This window comes from Felis catus, chromosome C1, assembly GCF_018350175.1.
Source record: "Felis catus isolate Fca126 chromosome C1, F.catus_Fca126_mat1.0, whole genome shotgun sequence".
In the NCBI taxonomy this organism is placed as follows: Eukaryota; Metazoa; Chordata; class Mammalia; order Carnivora; family Felidae; genus Felis; species Felis catus.
Genome location: NC_058375.1, coordinates 43,696,540 through 43,712,407, shown reverse-complemented (window position 1 = coordinate 43,712,407; position 15,868 = coordinate 43,696,540).

Genomic DNA, 15,868 nt, shown 5'->3' with positions numbered 1-15,868 from the left:
GGAGCCTACTTAAGAATCTCTCTCTCCCTCTCACTCTGCCCCTCCCCTGCTTGCTCTCTCTCTTAAAAAACTGCCTCTCCTGCCTTCAAGTTGGTCAGCCTCTCCTTGAATGCCTACAGTGATAAAGGCTCACTACTGTAATAGGCAGCTCCTAAGATGAATGGAATCTGCCTCCATGATTTTGGGCCTGTTTCTGGGCGACACAGGAGAAATATGTTCCTCTGCCCTAAGACAGGCTTGCAGATCCTGACCTTGTCACCCCTTAGAAAAAAGTTAAGTCTGGGACTTAAAAAACCAAGCTAAGGAATTTAGCTCTTAGGGATGGAACATACATGTGAAGTGTATGCCACTTTCTGCCCCTCTGGTACCTAAGACAAACGGCCGGGTTCACGTGCAGCCTTAGCATTTTTCTCAACACGGTAATCCCAGCGAGTGCTACTGATTGACCACAGAAGATTGCATATGAGGCAGGGTACAGGCCATTCAGCCGTTGGGAAGCTGTCACCGGAGGCTCTGAGCCGGAGAATAGAGGGTCAGGAGAAAGCGAAGCTTGAGGAGCTGCTCACTGCCCATTCTCCACCCTACCACTCCCCACCCTCTACCCTGTGACCAGCTGCCCAGCCAAACAGCCCAGGTTTCCTGAAGTGGGTATTATATTTTGGTGCTGGTGTCTGAGTGAATGAACTGTTTCTTTGAATACTTTCTGGTTTCACAATAGCCAGACAGAAGAGGACGGTATCCCCATTGAACAGATGAGAAAACTGAGGCCCAGAGGAAGAAATGGCTTGCTCAGGTCATACAGCAAAGACAGTGCTGGAACTGGAACTCAAGCATGGTCTCTGGTCTCTAGGCTCTGAAGCCTTTCCTGCTACCAATGTGATTTATACCTCGGCCAGGAACAGAATCTCTGTGGGGTATTTAAACAAGGTAGCTTGAAGGGCAGAATGTGGCCTGCCCTTATTCCAAAAGAGAGACTTAGAATCTGGCCAACGAGAGGGTTCCTGTTGAAGGAGACAGACATATCTCCATTGGAAATTAATTGGTTCTATATAGCAGTCTTTTGTGAGTTTTGAGTTGAAAATGAGCATCTGAGAGATTGCTGAGCTCCAGTTCATCCTTTGACTCACTGCACAGCCTCCGTGCACCTGCTGTGGGCCAAGCCAGGGCCAGGCACCCAAGAGGGAAGACAGCTGGATCCCAGCACACGAGGAACAGAGTCTCATGGGGGAGGCACCTCACACGTAGAGGGATGGGTGGGCAGCAGGAAATGCTGGGATCAGGGCACCAAGGAGAGGCCTTTGGGGAGTGAGGATACAATCGTGTCCCCGACACTGACGACCAGCTCCTGGAACAAGGTGCCTCAGGGATGCTGGCTGAGGGATGGTCAGCCCAGGGCTCTGGCACCCTTGGCTGAGCTTCATTCCAACTAACGGCACAAGTGAGGCACTTCTGACACCTGGTCCAGAGCAAGGACACTTGGGCTGGCTCTGGAGGGTAGGAGAATTTCCAGGGGTAGAGGTGGAGGAGAAGGGCATTCCCCTCCAAGGGGCCAGTGTGAATGAAAGTATGGGTGTGTGACAGGGCACAGCTCGGCCAAGGAATGCCCAGCAGGCCAGAGAGGCCAAAGCATGGGCTGGGGGTAGGAGACAGTAGGAGACAAGGTGAGGAGGCGAAGAGGGATGTGATCCCTCAGGGCACAGCTTGTCATGCTTCATCCTAAGGGCAATGGGCATCATCGGGGCCAAGGAGCAAGGAAGTTTTCTGGACCTCTGATGAACTTTAATTGCAATAATCCAAGAAAGAGATGCCAGCACTTGGACCAACTGGGCAGAGGGGGTAGTCAAGGGCTACTTATGGGTGGGGAAACCTGGGCCTTAGGGCTCTATGGGAGCATGGGTGGGGGCAGGGAGAAGAGGGCCCTATGGGAGCATTGGGGGGCAGCGGGGAGAGGAGGGCCCTATGGGAGTGGGGTGGGGGGCGGGGAGAGGAGGTCCCTATGGGTGCCTGGGTGGGGGACAGGGCATGGGAAAAGGGAAAAGGAGATAGAGGAGTCCAGAGGCCTGAGAAAGAGTACCAGTCCTCCCTCCCTGGGCCATGCCTTCTCCAACAGGACACCCGTCTCCAGGGGAAGAAAGGAACAAGGAACGTTCCAGAGGCACATTCCAGCACTCAGATATAATATGTTTCCAATGCCCTGAGCCCTGGCTGTTGAAAACAAAGTTGCTGGGAGGAGGCCATGGGAATATGCCCTTAGTTTGCTCACACCAGTCAGCCTCAGTGGTTCGGGCAGCAGGAGAGTGCCCGGTTCCCTCCAGGAAAACATTTCCTATTGGTGCCGTGGTTGGGCCCTGCAGGGTAGAGGCAGGTGGACCCCAGTGGTCATCCAGTCCTGGGCTTCTTCAGTGGCCGCAGTTCTTTTCAGAAAGTGCCCGTTCGGGGTGCCTGGGTGGCTTAGTCGGTTGACCGTCCAACTTCGGCTCAGGTCACGATCTCACAGCCCGTGAGTTCAAGCCCCGCGTCGGGCTCCGTGCTGACAGCTCGGAACCTGGAGCCTGCTTCAGATTCTGTGTCTCCCTCTCTCTCTGCCCCTCCCCCACTCACATTCTGTCTCTATCAAAAAATGAATAAACGTTAAAAAAAAAAAGTTTTAAAAAAAGAAAGTGCCCGGAGGCCCCACTGTTTGCACATCATTTTACCCTCCTCTCTCCACCAAACCCTTCCACAGGCCCCTAGGGAGCACGTGAAAGATGCTTCCTTTCTCAGGACAGAGAAACAAGGCTGGAACAAACTTGTCCCAGTCCACGCAGTGTGCCAGTGGCAAGGCAAGGACTAAAAGCCAGCTTTCCAGGTGCACACAGTTGGCACTTGATGAGTGCTTACTATGAGCCAAGCATGCACAATTCTAAGTGAGAGCTTAACCCTCCGACCAGTCGGGGGCAGAGCCAGGGGCCTGGGCACTTAGCTGTGGCAGTCTGCTGTTGAACACCGGGAAGCTTCTGGTGGTGGTGATGCCTGAGTAGGGCCATGCAGGAGCCAAGTGGGAAGCAGGGACAGGGTAGCCCAGGCTGAAGCGTGCAGGCAGGGCACCCGGTGGCTGAGGGAATGTGAGACGGTACCCCGTGGCTGCAGTGTGAGGAAGAGCCTCCGACTCTGGGCTGCAGGGAGTAAACTTGACTCTGGAGACTGCAGGGTGCTGGCAGAGGTCTTTAGCAGGAGGAACACATTTGATTCTTCCTTCCGAGGAGGGCTGCAAAGAAGTCTCTCTTCCGTGCATCAGGAATCATGATGTCATCGTCAAACTATCTTGCAGGCTCATTGAGAAGAAAAAGTGAGATCCAGAATGTGAACGCCGCTGGGAAACCTTAAAGCTTTAAGCAGAAGAAAGGGGAGGGCCAAGCACTGTGCCAGGGACCTTTCACTTTAGTGACTATTAAAAGGCAACATTGAGTCAGCATGTAGTATCTGCCAAGCAGTGTCACAAACTTATCTACGTCTTGTCCCTTGTATCTCATTTCCCCTCGTGTTCGCAAACGTTCCAGGAACCTGGTTTGCTTATTTGCACTTTACAGAGGCACAGAGAGATAAAGTTACTTGCCTGAGATCACGTGGCCAGGATCAAACCTTAAGAGGTCCAGATCCAGAGCCTGTCGTACCCCCCACCCCGCCCCTTGACGTCTCACTCTTCCTCAGCCAGGATTCCCTGGAAGAGAGAGCTGGAGGCCAGGCCAGGGGGAACCGGCCTGTCAACAGGAGGTGGCTGCCGCTGGCAGAATGGCGTTTGTTCTTTTCTTGTTTATCGGTACTTCCTTTCAGAAAGAGGCAGGTGCCACAGCAACCTCCCAGACAACACTCATATGCCAGGTCCAGAAAGACACAGAGCCCAAGGCGGCCAGCCAGGCCCCTCCCCTGGCTCACATGGACAGAAAGGCGGATTTAATGCCACAGGCTGAATCGAGAACCCAGGCAGCCAGCGTCAATATTTGCTATCTCCCTGGCCCCGGCTCCCCCCACCCCCCACCCCCAGGGACGGATGGATGAAATTTAAAGAGGCTCAGCCTTCACTGCAGGGCTTGCACTGGAAATCTGGTCTGCTTTAACCCTCTGTGGTCACTGTTTGCCCAGGACTCTCCGTCCATCCTTGGACTCTCTGAACCACAGGTATTGGAAGTGGTGAGAAACTCAGAGCCCAGCCAAGCTTTTGACAAGAGGACACTGGGACCAGCTCAAAGTGGCACTGACTGTCTGCTGGGTGTCACTGGGATTCTGAGGGATATGCAGCAACTCCAGGTCAAGGTAGAAGTGATTTCTCCGAATCCTCTTAAAAAAAAAATTATTGAGGTATAACTTACACGCAGTAAATGCATAGATCTCAAGTATATGTTAATGAGTTTTTAAAAACAGCTTTATTGCGGGGCGCCTGGGTGGCCCCGTTGGTTAAGCATCTGACTTTAGCTCAGGTCATGATCTCACGGTTCGTGAATTCAAGGCCTGCGTCAGGCTTTCTGCTGTCAGCACAGGGCACGCTTTGGATCCTCTGTCTCTCTCTCTCTCTCTCCCCCCTCCCCTCTTGCTCTCTCTCTCTCTCTCTCAAATAAACATTTAAAAACACTTATAAAAATAGCTTTATTGAAGTATAATTGGCATACAATAAGTTACACATATTTTAAGTGTACATTTTCATAAGTTTGACATAGGTACATACCCATGAATCTATTACAATCAAGATCGTGAACATATTCATCACCCTTTACCCTCACTCTCCTCAGTCCTTACTCTCATATTCAGGCAGCCAGTGATTATCTTTCTTCAGTATAGTCTGTCCTTTTTTTTTTTTTTTTTACAATGTTATAGAAATAGAATCACATAGTATATACGCTTTTGGCCAGGCTGGCTTCTTTGGCTCAGCATAACTATTATGAGGCTCACCCATGTTGTAGCATGCCTGATCGGGCTTCCTTCTTATTGGTGACTAGTATTCTTTTGTATAAATCTACCACAATTGGTGCACTCCAGGCTGAAGAGACGCACTCTTCAGTGACGCATTCATTTGTTAATGGATTTTGGATTACTCCCAATTTGGGCTATTACAAATGAAGCCCCTATGATCATCTATGTACAAATCCTTATCTGGACATGATACTTTTCCTTTATCCTGGGGTTATACCTGCAAGTGAGATGGCTGGATGTTTACCTTTTTATGAAACTGCCTGTTTTCCGAAGTGGCTGTTGTATCATTTTACATTCCCGCCGTTGCAACAGGAGAGTTCCCTTGCTCTGTATCCTTGCCGGCACTTGCTATGGCCAGCCTTTTTCATCGTAGCTATTCTAGTAGGTGTTGGGCAGCATCTCGGTGTGATTTTACATTGCATTTCCTTAATGACTGATGATGTTGAGCATCTTTTCATGTGCTTACTTGCCATGTATACTTCTTCTTTGGTGAAGGGTTCCTTCAAATTCCTTACCCATTTTATTTTATTAGATTGCTTGTTTTTTCATTACTGGGCTTTGACGGTTTTTTATATACTCTGAACACATGTTCTTTATCAGATGTGTAATTTGCAAATATTTCTCCCAGTCTGTGGCTTGTGTTTTCATTCTTTTAACAGTGCCTTTCCAAGAGTGGAAATTTTTTATTTTGATGAAGTCCAATTTATCAGATTTTTTCATTAAAAAAATTTTTTTATGTTGATTTATTCTCAGAGAGGGAGAGAGAGAGAGAGAGAGTGAGCAGAGGAGGGGCAGAGAGAGAGGGAGGGAGACACAGAACTCAAAGCAAGCTCCAGGCTCTGAGCTGTCAGCAGAGAGCCCGACGCGGGGCTTGAACTCACAGACCATGAGATCATGACCTGAGCCAAAGTTGGATGCTCAACCAACTGAGCCACCCAGGTGCCCCAGATTTTTTCTTTTATGGATAATGTTCTGGTGTTGTATATATGAAATAATTGCCTAGCCCTAGGTCACAAAGATTTTACCCTCTGCGTTCTAGAAGGCTTATAGTTTTGTTTTTATAATTAGGTCTATGACCCATTTTGAGTTAATTTTTGTATATGGTGCAAGGAATGAATCAATATTCTTTTTGTTTTGTTTTTGCACATGGTATTGTTCCAGTGCCATTTGTTGGAAAGACAATGCTTTCTCTACTGGGTTCCCTTTGCGTCTCTGTCAAAAATCAGTAATTTATAGAGGCGCCTGGATGGCTTAGTCGGTTGAGCATCTGACTCTTGATTTCGGCTCAGGTCATGATCTCACAGTTCACGGGATCGAGCCCTGCATCAGGCTTGGTGCTGACAGCATGGAGCTTACTTGGGATTCTCATTCCCTCTCTCGCTCCGCCCTTCCCCTGCACTCTCTCAAAATAAATAAACTTAAAAAAAAAAACCAGTAATCTATATACTTGTGGTCTATTTGTTCCACGAATCTATTAGTCTGTCTTGGTACCAATACCATACTGTCTTGATTCCTGTTGCTTTATACTAAGCCTTGAAATCAGGCAGTATCAGTCCTTCTACTTAGTTCTTTTCCAAAGGTATTTTTTGGCTATTCTGTCTAGGTCCTTTGCACTTCCATATGAATTTTAAAATTAGTTTGCCAATTTCTACAGAAAAGTTCTGCTGGAATTTTGATTGAAATAGCATTGAAACTACAGACCAATTTTGGGGAGAACTGACATCTTAACATTGCTGAGTATTCTTACCAATGATTACATTTATCTCTATTGGTTCTCCTTTAATTTTTCTCAGCAATGTGGTATGGTTTTCAGTATACAGGTCTGTACACCCTTGGTCTGATTTATCCCTAAGTATTTTATGGTTTTTGATGTCAAGTGGCATTTACAAATTTTAATTTCTGATTTTTCACTGCTAACTGTATAAAGATACAATTTTTGTACATCAATCATATATACCTTGCTAAACTCTTTCATTAGTTCTAGATATTTTCTTGGTAGATTCCATCAGACTTTCCATATAGATAATTATATCATCTGTGAATGAAGATAGTTTTATTTCTTTCTTTCCAATCTGGATGTCTGTCATTTTTTTCTCTCATTTCAGTGGTCATTTACAATGTTGACTAGAAGCAGTGAGACTAGATGTACTTGCCTTGTTCCTGATCTTGAGGAGAAAGCATTCAGTCTCAACGATCATTACCCTTCATGGTCTGATGTCCCGTGTTTTAAAATTGTTGCTTCATGTATCCTGCCTGGTTTTTTGTTTGTTCCAGGCAGGAAGGCAAAGCTGGTCCCATTATTACATCTTGGCTGTGTTCTGAATCCTTTGAGAAAGGCAGTGGGAGGCACTTTCCTAGAGTTTTCCAGCCCTAGTCACTTGCAGATTTGTTCTACCTCATTCATCAAGAAGCCAGGGTCCAACCATCGCAATTTCATTTTATAGGCTGGGAGACTGAGGCAATGACTCAAGCCTCCTGGTCTCCACAGATGGGACTGATGGTAATGAATGGATTAAGCCCTGCAAAATTCCGCATTTAGCCCGCTCAGTGCTGTGGGAAATACTGGACCTGAGAGTCAGTCCAAGATTACACCCTGACTTTCCCCACAAGCCCACCGCCCCCCCTCATAGTGGAGCCCAACTTCCCATCTGCACAGCACACAGAGATTTACAGAGCACTTTGATTAGAGGATCTTTGTTCTTGTGCCATTATCAGTTTCCCAAAGAAGAGTCCTGGGACCTGCACCTAAGATTCTGAGGGCAGGGGGAATGCTGCTTGATTAAAATGCAGGTTCCTGGGGCCAAACAGCAATTGAGAGTCAGAATGGAGTGGTGGAGGTTATCTGCACTTTTTTTTTTTTAAACAGTGTCCTCAGGTGGAGGACTTGGAACTTCTAGGAATCACTGATCCAACCTTAAGCCAGTGATTTTCTTCCCAGGAGCTATTCCACTTGCTAGATGTGCTGCCTTGTCAAGTTATATCACCCCTTTCTACTCCTAACCTCATAAGCATTATGTGGCATGATTTTTCTTTAATAAAATGAATCAAAATAGTATTTTTGCCCATTTCACAGAAAACTTTGAGATGACCAGGGAGATCTGACAAGCATTAGAGATTGCCCAGCCTAGAGGGGACTTTCAAGTTCATCTACCCTAACTCCCACCTGATGTTTGGATTCTATGTACCAGCCTTGCCTTCTGTTTGCACACTTTTGAAGACGAGGAACTTGCTACCTCTCCTAGTAGCTGTAGGTTTAGAAATTTTCTTCCATTGCTGAATCAAATCTCTCTCTTTAAATTAGTTCTGGATGCAGAAAACCTATCTGTTCCCTCTGTCCCAGGAAAGTTCTTCATCTGAAAACAGCTAACCATTGCCCCCTGAGGCTTCGCAAGCTGCACAACTCCCCGGTCCTCGGCTACTCCTCCTGGGATCAAGGTTTTCAGTCTCCTGAACAAGCCTACTTGCCAAGCTGCACAGGGCTGCCTTCGCTCACCTGTCACTGGCTTCCTCTTGCTCTGGGGGAGCCACTGCTGTGCTGGCACGGCCACTGCTTTCCTGAAGTGCCGGGGGGTGGGAGGTGGGTACTGATGTTGCTTGGGAGCCTGGTGGCCTGCGATGGCTCCCCTTGTCTCCTGGGTTGTTCCTTGTAGCATGTGAACATGTGTCGAGTCTCAGTCTTCCTGATATGAAAACAGTCTGCTTCTATGCCAAGTTCTCCCCGGGCTACCTTCTCAACTCCAAGTCCAACTGCTTGCATCTGTCTTCTCTGCCCTCTGCACCACGGAAATGCTCCTCTCTTGCGGTTTCCATGATGGGGCGCTATTCTGGCTTCCTCCTCCTTTTTCTCAGTGGCCTCTTCCTCTGCTTCCCTTTAAAGGCTGCTACTCCCTAGGTCTCTATCTTTAGCCATCTGCTCACCCCATTTTATCTCAGTGGCTCATAATTGGGGGGGGGCATCTTTTCTCCCCTTTGAGAATGTGAGGATGATGGCTCTGGAGCCACCATAGGGTGGGGGAAACCCACATTTATCCAAACACAGAACACTTTGCATACAATTCCAGGTTCTTAGCCTGAGGCCTGTTCTTCCTGCCTGATTTCATTCTGCCCCCTCCCCCCTCCTCTCCCAACCCCCGCCACCCCCAGCTTCTTCCCAGTCTCTCTCCCAGGTGCCTAACTCTCTGGCCCCTCAGACTAACAGATCAATGATCACCTGGACAGTTTCATCTGGTTGTCCCACCTCAAACTCGACAAACCCCCAGACTGAACTTATCTGGCTCCAAATTTACTCCTTCTCCAGGGCTCCCCATCTGGGTGGGTACTGACCTCCATCGAAAGACCTCGAAGCAGTCTTTGACCACACCTTCTCCGGTAGATCAACACCAAATCCTTCCAGTTCCCCCACCAAGCTCCACGGCTCCAGTGTCTGTGTTCATCGTGGAGCCCCTTCACCGGGCAGAGTGCCTGGCTCACACAGATGCTCAACAGACGCCTGCTGTGTGTGTGAATGAAGACATCTCACCACCAGCCCCTCTGCTGCATTTCCTCCGTGCCTTACCTCAGGCCTCCCTTGGCTCCTTGCTGGACTCCCCCTCCTGGCCAGCTTCCACCGACAAGCCATCAGTATCTTTCTTTCTAAAGCATGGGTTTCTGTCGTCCCTGCTTTCATCCCCAGTGTGCCTCCCTGTGATTTTCAGGAAAGAGGCCTTCTCCAAGACGGGTCCCTGTGGACTGCTCCACCTTCGTCTCTCAACTCCCTCTGGCTCCAGCTCCAGAACTCCTGAGAGCCTCAGGTGGGCAGATGCTAGCACCCTTTCCCACACTCCATAGAGCTAGAAATGCCCGGCCCCTCTCTTTGATTTGCTAACTCACATTCATCCTTCAAAATTCACTCAGGTCTCCTCTTTTGGGAAGCATCTTGCGCCTCACAGCTCTTGGTTACCCATTTTAGCATTCCTTCACTGTGGTCCCAACGCTCCCAAAGCAGACCCAAATCACAATGCTGATAATTGGGAAGCCACTTGTCTGTTCCCTACTTGAGGACAGGGACCCTGTCTCATTTGTTCTAACAGAGCCCACAGTAGGTGCCCAATATTTGCCATATGAATGAAAGGAGGAATGTATTAGTTAGTGGTCTGCAGAGAGGAAAAACAAATAGGCTCTGTGTGTGTGTGTGTGTGTGTGTGTGCACACGCACGTGTACACATACAGAGGGAGAAACAGGGAGGGGGGCAGGAAGAGGTTTATTCTAGGTATCTGTCTTTTCTCTTAGGCCTGCAACTGATTAGATGAAGCTTATAGACATTATGGAGAATAATCTCTTTTTTAAAACCCACATTTATAAATAGTTTCACAGCAACACCTAGACTGGCTTTTTTTTCCCCCCTAGACTGGATTTTGACCAAACTCCTGGGTATCATAGCCAATTCAACTTGACATATAAAATTAACCACCCTAATGAATAAACTTCCTCCCTCTAAGCTTCAGCTTCCTCATCTGTAAAATGAAGAGCTGTAATAATATTCTAGGATTCTAGAAATAAATAATTATAATTAGACAACATCGGGATCAGACTTTATAGTTCAAAGCACTCTCACATTATATAATTTAATTCCTACAACAGTCCTATCAGGCAAGTTAGTTCTTTTTACAGATAAATTAATCCAGGCCCCTAGAGGAAGAGATTTGTTGGTGACAGAACGTGGACTGAAGCCTGGGTTTTGGGACTCCTCGTCTAGAGCTGATTCTTCACTGCCCAAAGAACCATCTTTTCATAGTTGAAAGAGAGGAAGTTGCCAGGAACGAGAGGCTGAAGCAGGAGCAGAGGGGGAAATTTCATTACAGAAACTCAGAGTAAAACCATAATGGTTGGACATCAAAATCAGACTGGTCTGGACAGTCCAGGAATTCCAGAATGGAATTTCTCTTCTCCAACTGAGAGAGTACAGGTATAGCCAGAGCTCAACCCCTGGTGTATTAAAAACTACTAACTTGGGGTTTAAAGATAAATTTCAAAAAGTAAAGATGACAAAAGATGCATGTTAAAGGTGGCCAGGAAGGCGGGTCACTCACTGCTCTTTATTGGCCAGAAGGCATGCAGCATTTAATTTTTCCAGAATATTCTCTTACAAAATCTATTCCAAAGCTAGGCCTCTGTGTTTTTTCCAGACCAAAGGTACACAAAGACCTTTGGTGGCAGGACTAGAAAGAAAGCAAAGCCTTCTGGTAACACGTTCTATTTATTTTGACTTGGTATTACCTTTGTTTGCTTATGGGATTCCAGAAGATCACAGCTAAGTTGGACACTAAGAAGGCAGTGGGGAGATCTCAAGACCAGGAAAAAACCTGCAAGCTAACTCTGCAAGAGTTGTCAAAAAGCCAAATGTCCCAAGCACTTCCAGGGCTGGGAAAGCTAATTGCTTGCTCTTGCTTTAACACTTTCTCGTTTTCCTGTGTTTTCCCTCTGTGTGAGGCTTCAGGGAGACTCCATATCCCTGCCTGTGTCAGTGTCCAGAGGCCACCTGTATTCCTTCGCCACGAGGCCCCTACCCTGTATCATTCCAGCCTCTTACTTCCATGAGCCTCCTACCTCCCTCTTAGAAGGGCCCTTGTGATTACACTGGGCCCACTGGGATGTTCCAGGTTAATCTCCCCATCTCAAGGTCCTTAGATGAATCACATCTGCAAAGTCCCTATTACATATTCGCAGGTTCTGGGGGTTATGACCTGGACATCTTTGGGGGGGCATCATTTAGCCTACCGCAATGGATAATGGGTACATGGGGGTTTGTTCTATTCTACTTAAAAAAATTTTTTTTAATGTTTTTATTTATTTTTGAGACAGAGAGAGACAGAGCATGAGCAGGGGAGGGTCAGAGAGAGAGGGAGACACAGAATCTGAAGCAGGCTCCAGGCTCCGAGCTGTCAGCACAGAGCCTGACGCAGGGCTTGAACTCACACACCGCGAGATCATGACCTGAGCCGAAGTCGGACGCTCAACCAACTGAGCCACCCAGGCACCCCTGTTCTATTCTACTTTTAAATATGCTTGAATAAAAAAAATGATGAAAGAAAACGCTTCTTTGACCCCAATACCCCAGTTACCATTGAAATTTGGAACTTTTACTCCTTTACAGAGTACAACTTCTTGAATTCCTCTGTAGTTCTCTCCACTTCTTCATCTCCCATTCTCTTTAATCTATTTCATTTGGTTTTTATCTCAATCAAGGCCACAACCTCCAGCTTGCCGATTATCTATTCTCATCCAACCTGAGTTCTCAGAGCGTTATCACAATCCACTACCCCTTTCTTGTCCAAATTCCCATTCTAGGCTTATATCATATACACTCTCCTTGTTTTATCCCGACCTTCACACCCATTCCGCTTCTGCTTGATCTTAAGTGTGGGAAGGCCCCATGCCCTGTCTCGGCCCTCTTCCCACTTCCTCCCTAGGTGATCTCGTGTAGTCATGGGCTCTATCAGCTCTACACGGTTGAACCCCAACTTTACTTATCCGCTAAGCTCCAGACTCCTGTCCGAGAGCATGCCTACTTACTGTATCCCACCAGGCATCACATACTCGTCTGCAATAGAATTCTTGATATTTCCAACCACTCTGAACCTGTTCTTCTCCTGTGTTGTCCAATCTTAGTAAATGGCACCAGCGCTCGCTCAGTTGCTCAGGCAAAGCCTTAGGAAGGAGTCACCTTTGAGTTTATTCTTTCTGTTCCTTTCCTTCCTGACACCAAGTTCATTACCATGACCTATCAGCTCCCCCTCCAAAACAGCCCCTGAATCCAGCCTCTTCCCATTCTCACTGTTGCTGCCCAACATTGTGGCTGCCATCATCTCTCACCTGGACTTCTGTAAGGGTCCTGATGGGGGCCCCTGCTTCACTCGTGGCTCTGCCATGATCCATGCTCCACATATGGGGCCCATTGAGCAGCAAGAGTTACTTATTCAAAATATAAATCAGATGACATGTGATTTAGGCTTAAGTGGTAGCTTCCTGTTACACTACAGTAAAATTCAAATTCCATGACCCACAAGGCCTAGGTGATCTGCCACTTGCTTCTCCTAAACTCATCTTTTACTACTTACTATGCACCAGCCATCTGCCCTTTATTATTTTTCTTCTTTTTGTCTAAAATGTGCCAAGCATTCACCATCAGAGACTTTTGCACTTGTTCTCTTTCCCTGGGACTCTCTTCACCCAGACCTTTGCATGATTGTACCTTGTCGTACTTCTCAGCTCAACTGTCGCTTCCTCAGACAGGCCTTCTATAACCCCCAAAAGAATTAGAAGTCTAAATGAACCCTCCCCATGCCCCAATATTCTATTATCCTATTCCACTTTCTTTAAAGTACTTATCACCATGTGAACTTAGCTTTCTGACTTACTGTCCTATTTGCTTTCTTTTTGTCTCCTCACCTGCTTGAATGTAAGCTCCTTGAAAGCAAGTACTAGCCCTTGTAGTATTCACTACTGAACCCTAGCACCAGGCACATGTTACATGTTCAATAGATACCTTTTCAGATAAATACCTTCACTTGGCATTTTAAAAATATGAATGTATGAGAAGAAATGTTGGCCTATCATCGTTATGTAATTCTAATAGACTAGAAGATTCTGATTCAGCAAATATGGTTGTGGCACAGGAAATTTCATTTTAATAAATACCCCATGAGATTCTGGGGTAGGGGTCCACAGACCATACTTTTGAAACTACTGATTTATTCATTCTCACAAGTATTAGCAGGTAGGTGGCCTAGTTTTCAAGTGGTAAAGGGAATATTAGAATTGAGCCACTTGGCTAAAGTTCATAAAGAGTTAGCAAGTGAATCCTAAGAAGAAACAAGAAATTCAATTTAAGAATAGCTAATCCTCGGGGCACCTGGGTGGCTTAGTCGGTTGAGCCGTCCAACTTCGGCTCAGGTCATGATCTCACAGTTTGTGAGTTTGAGCCCCACGTTGGACTCTGTGCTGACAGCTCAGAGCCTGGAGCCTGCTTCAGATTCTGTGTCTCCCTCTCTCTGCCCCTTCCCCACTCACGCTCTGTCTCTCAAAAATGAATAAATGTTAAAAAAGAAAAAAAAAAGAGCTAATCCTTGTAGGTAAGCTTAACAAATACACAAATTACCCCATCTATTTTATGCTAGTCATAAATTCATGGACTTGATCATTTGTTTCAATCATTTAAACAAAGCCTAGACTTTTGTAACTCCATCTGAATGACTATGATGAATTGTTCAAATCGAACGAGAAACATTTGTTTAAAGGAATCACCAGCAGAGGAAAATGAGATCCTTGAAAGAGAAAAAGGATTAAAAAAAAAATGAAATCTTAACTTTGAAAGTACACTCTATTTATGAAAGAGAAGTGGTCAGAAGTTGCTTCCAAGATTTGCCCTCCAAAACGACCAGAACAGGTGGATGTTTGAAGAGTAATTTCAGATGCACCTCTCTGATGGTATTGTCCCACTGCAACAATGGGGTGGGTGACCCACAAATTAGACCCCAGTTTGTCCAACAATATATGCTAAGTTTGACAAGTAAGGCTGTATATGTGCACTAGGAATTTGGCAAGGTGTGCTCCTGTCCACCCGAATGACATTTCAAAACTCAACTTTACTTCTACAAAGAAAAGCAATCTGCACCTCCTCTGCCTTTTTCAATGTACAAATTTCACGATCAGAACTTAAAAAATTTTTTTTTTCTTTTGAATGTTTACTTTTGAGAGAGAGAGAGACAGAGACAGAGACAGCGTGCTAACAGGGGAGGGGCAGACAGAAAGGGAGACACAGAATCCGAAGCAGGCTCCAGGCTCTGAGCTGTCAGCACAGTTTGAGCACGTGGCACTCAAACTCACGAACCGTGAGATCACGACCTGAGCCCAAGTTGGACGTTCAACTGTGCCACCCAGGCGCCCGCCCACCGCCCCCCCCCAACCCCACCCCGGCCCCAGGCCAGGATCAGAACTTTTGATATGATCTTGGGCAATAGGCCTTTACAGACCTAGAGCTTGCCTAGATCTGAAAAGCAAATAAAACATGTATCAGACCCAAGATCCACCTTTACTAAAATCCTGGTTAAACTCCAGAGCATTTCCAACTGTCAAACCTGTCACACTAATGTATATCACACCAATGTATTAATTCCTTGAGCAATTCACTCTCTTCCTTTTACTTGCCAGTATGTCTTGCTTTTAAGCTCATCTTAAGGATGGAATATGGTCTACAACAACACTGTTCCACAGAAATAAAACATAAATCATCAACATAAGACGTGTAAACTTCGTACTATCATAGTAGAAACATAAATAAGGTGAAATGAATATTTTAACCCCCAAATGACCATTTTAGCATGTAGTCAATACTAAAAAATGGGAGATATTTTCCATTTATACTTTTTTGTACTTTGGTATGATATCCAGTATGTTTTTTACAGCACATTTCAATTTGGACTAGCCCCACTTCAAGTGTTCAAAAGGCTACATGTCACTATGGGCTACTGTATTGAACAGGGAAGGTCCTGAACCTTGCTACTCTTAGTGTAGTCCACAAATTAGAAGCACAAGCATCTTCTGGAAACTTGTTAGAAATGTTGAATCTCGGGCCCCACGTTAGATCTACTGAATCAGAATCTACATTTTAACAAGATTCCCAGGTGATTTGCATGCACAATAAAGCTTAAGAAGCATTGGTCTAAGGCAAGTCATTGGTCTCAGGTTCCTCATGTCAAATCGAGGTGATAATCCTGACTTTGCAGGACTATTGTGACAATTCTTGGTTTACTTCATAGACTTAATAGTTGGGATTTTAATAAACATTAACTATTATTTAGGAAGGTAATGTAAGAGTAGGCTCTAGAGTTGGATGAAAATGAGTATAAATTTGGGTTCTGTCACTTATGAGCTCTGTGATCT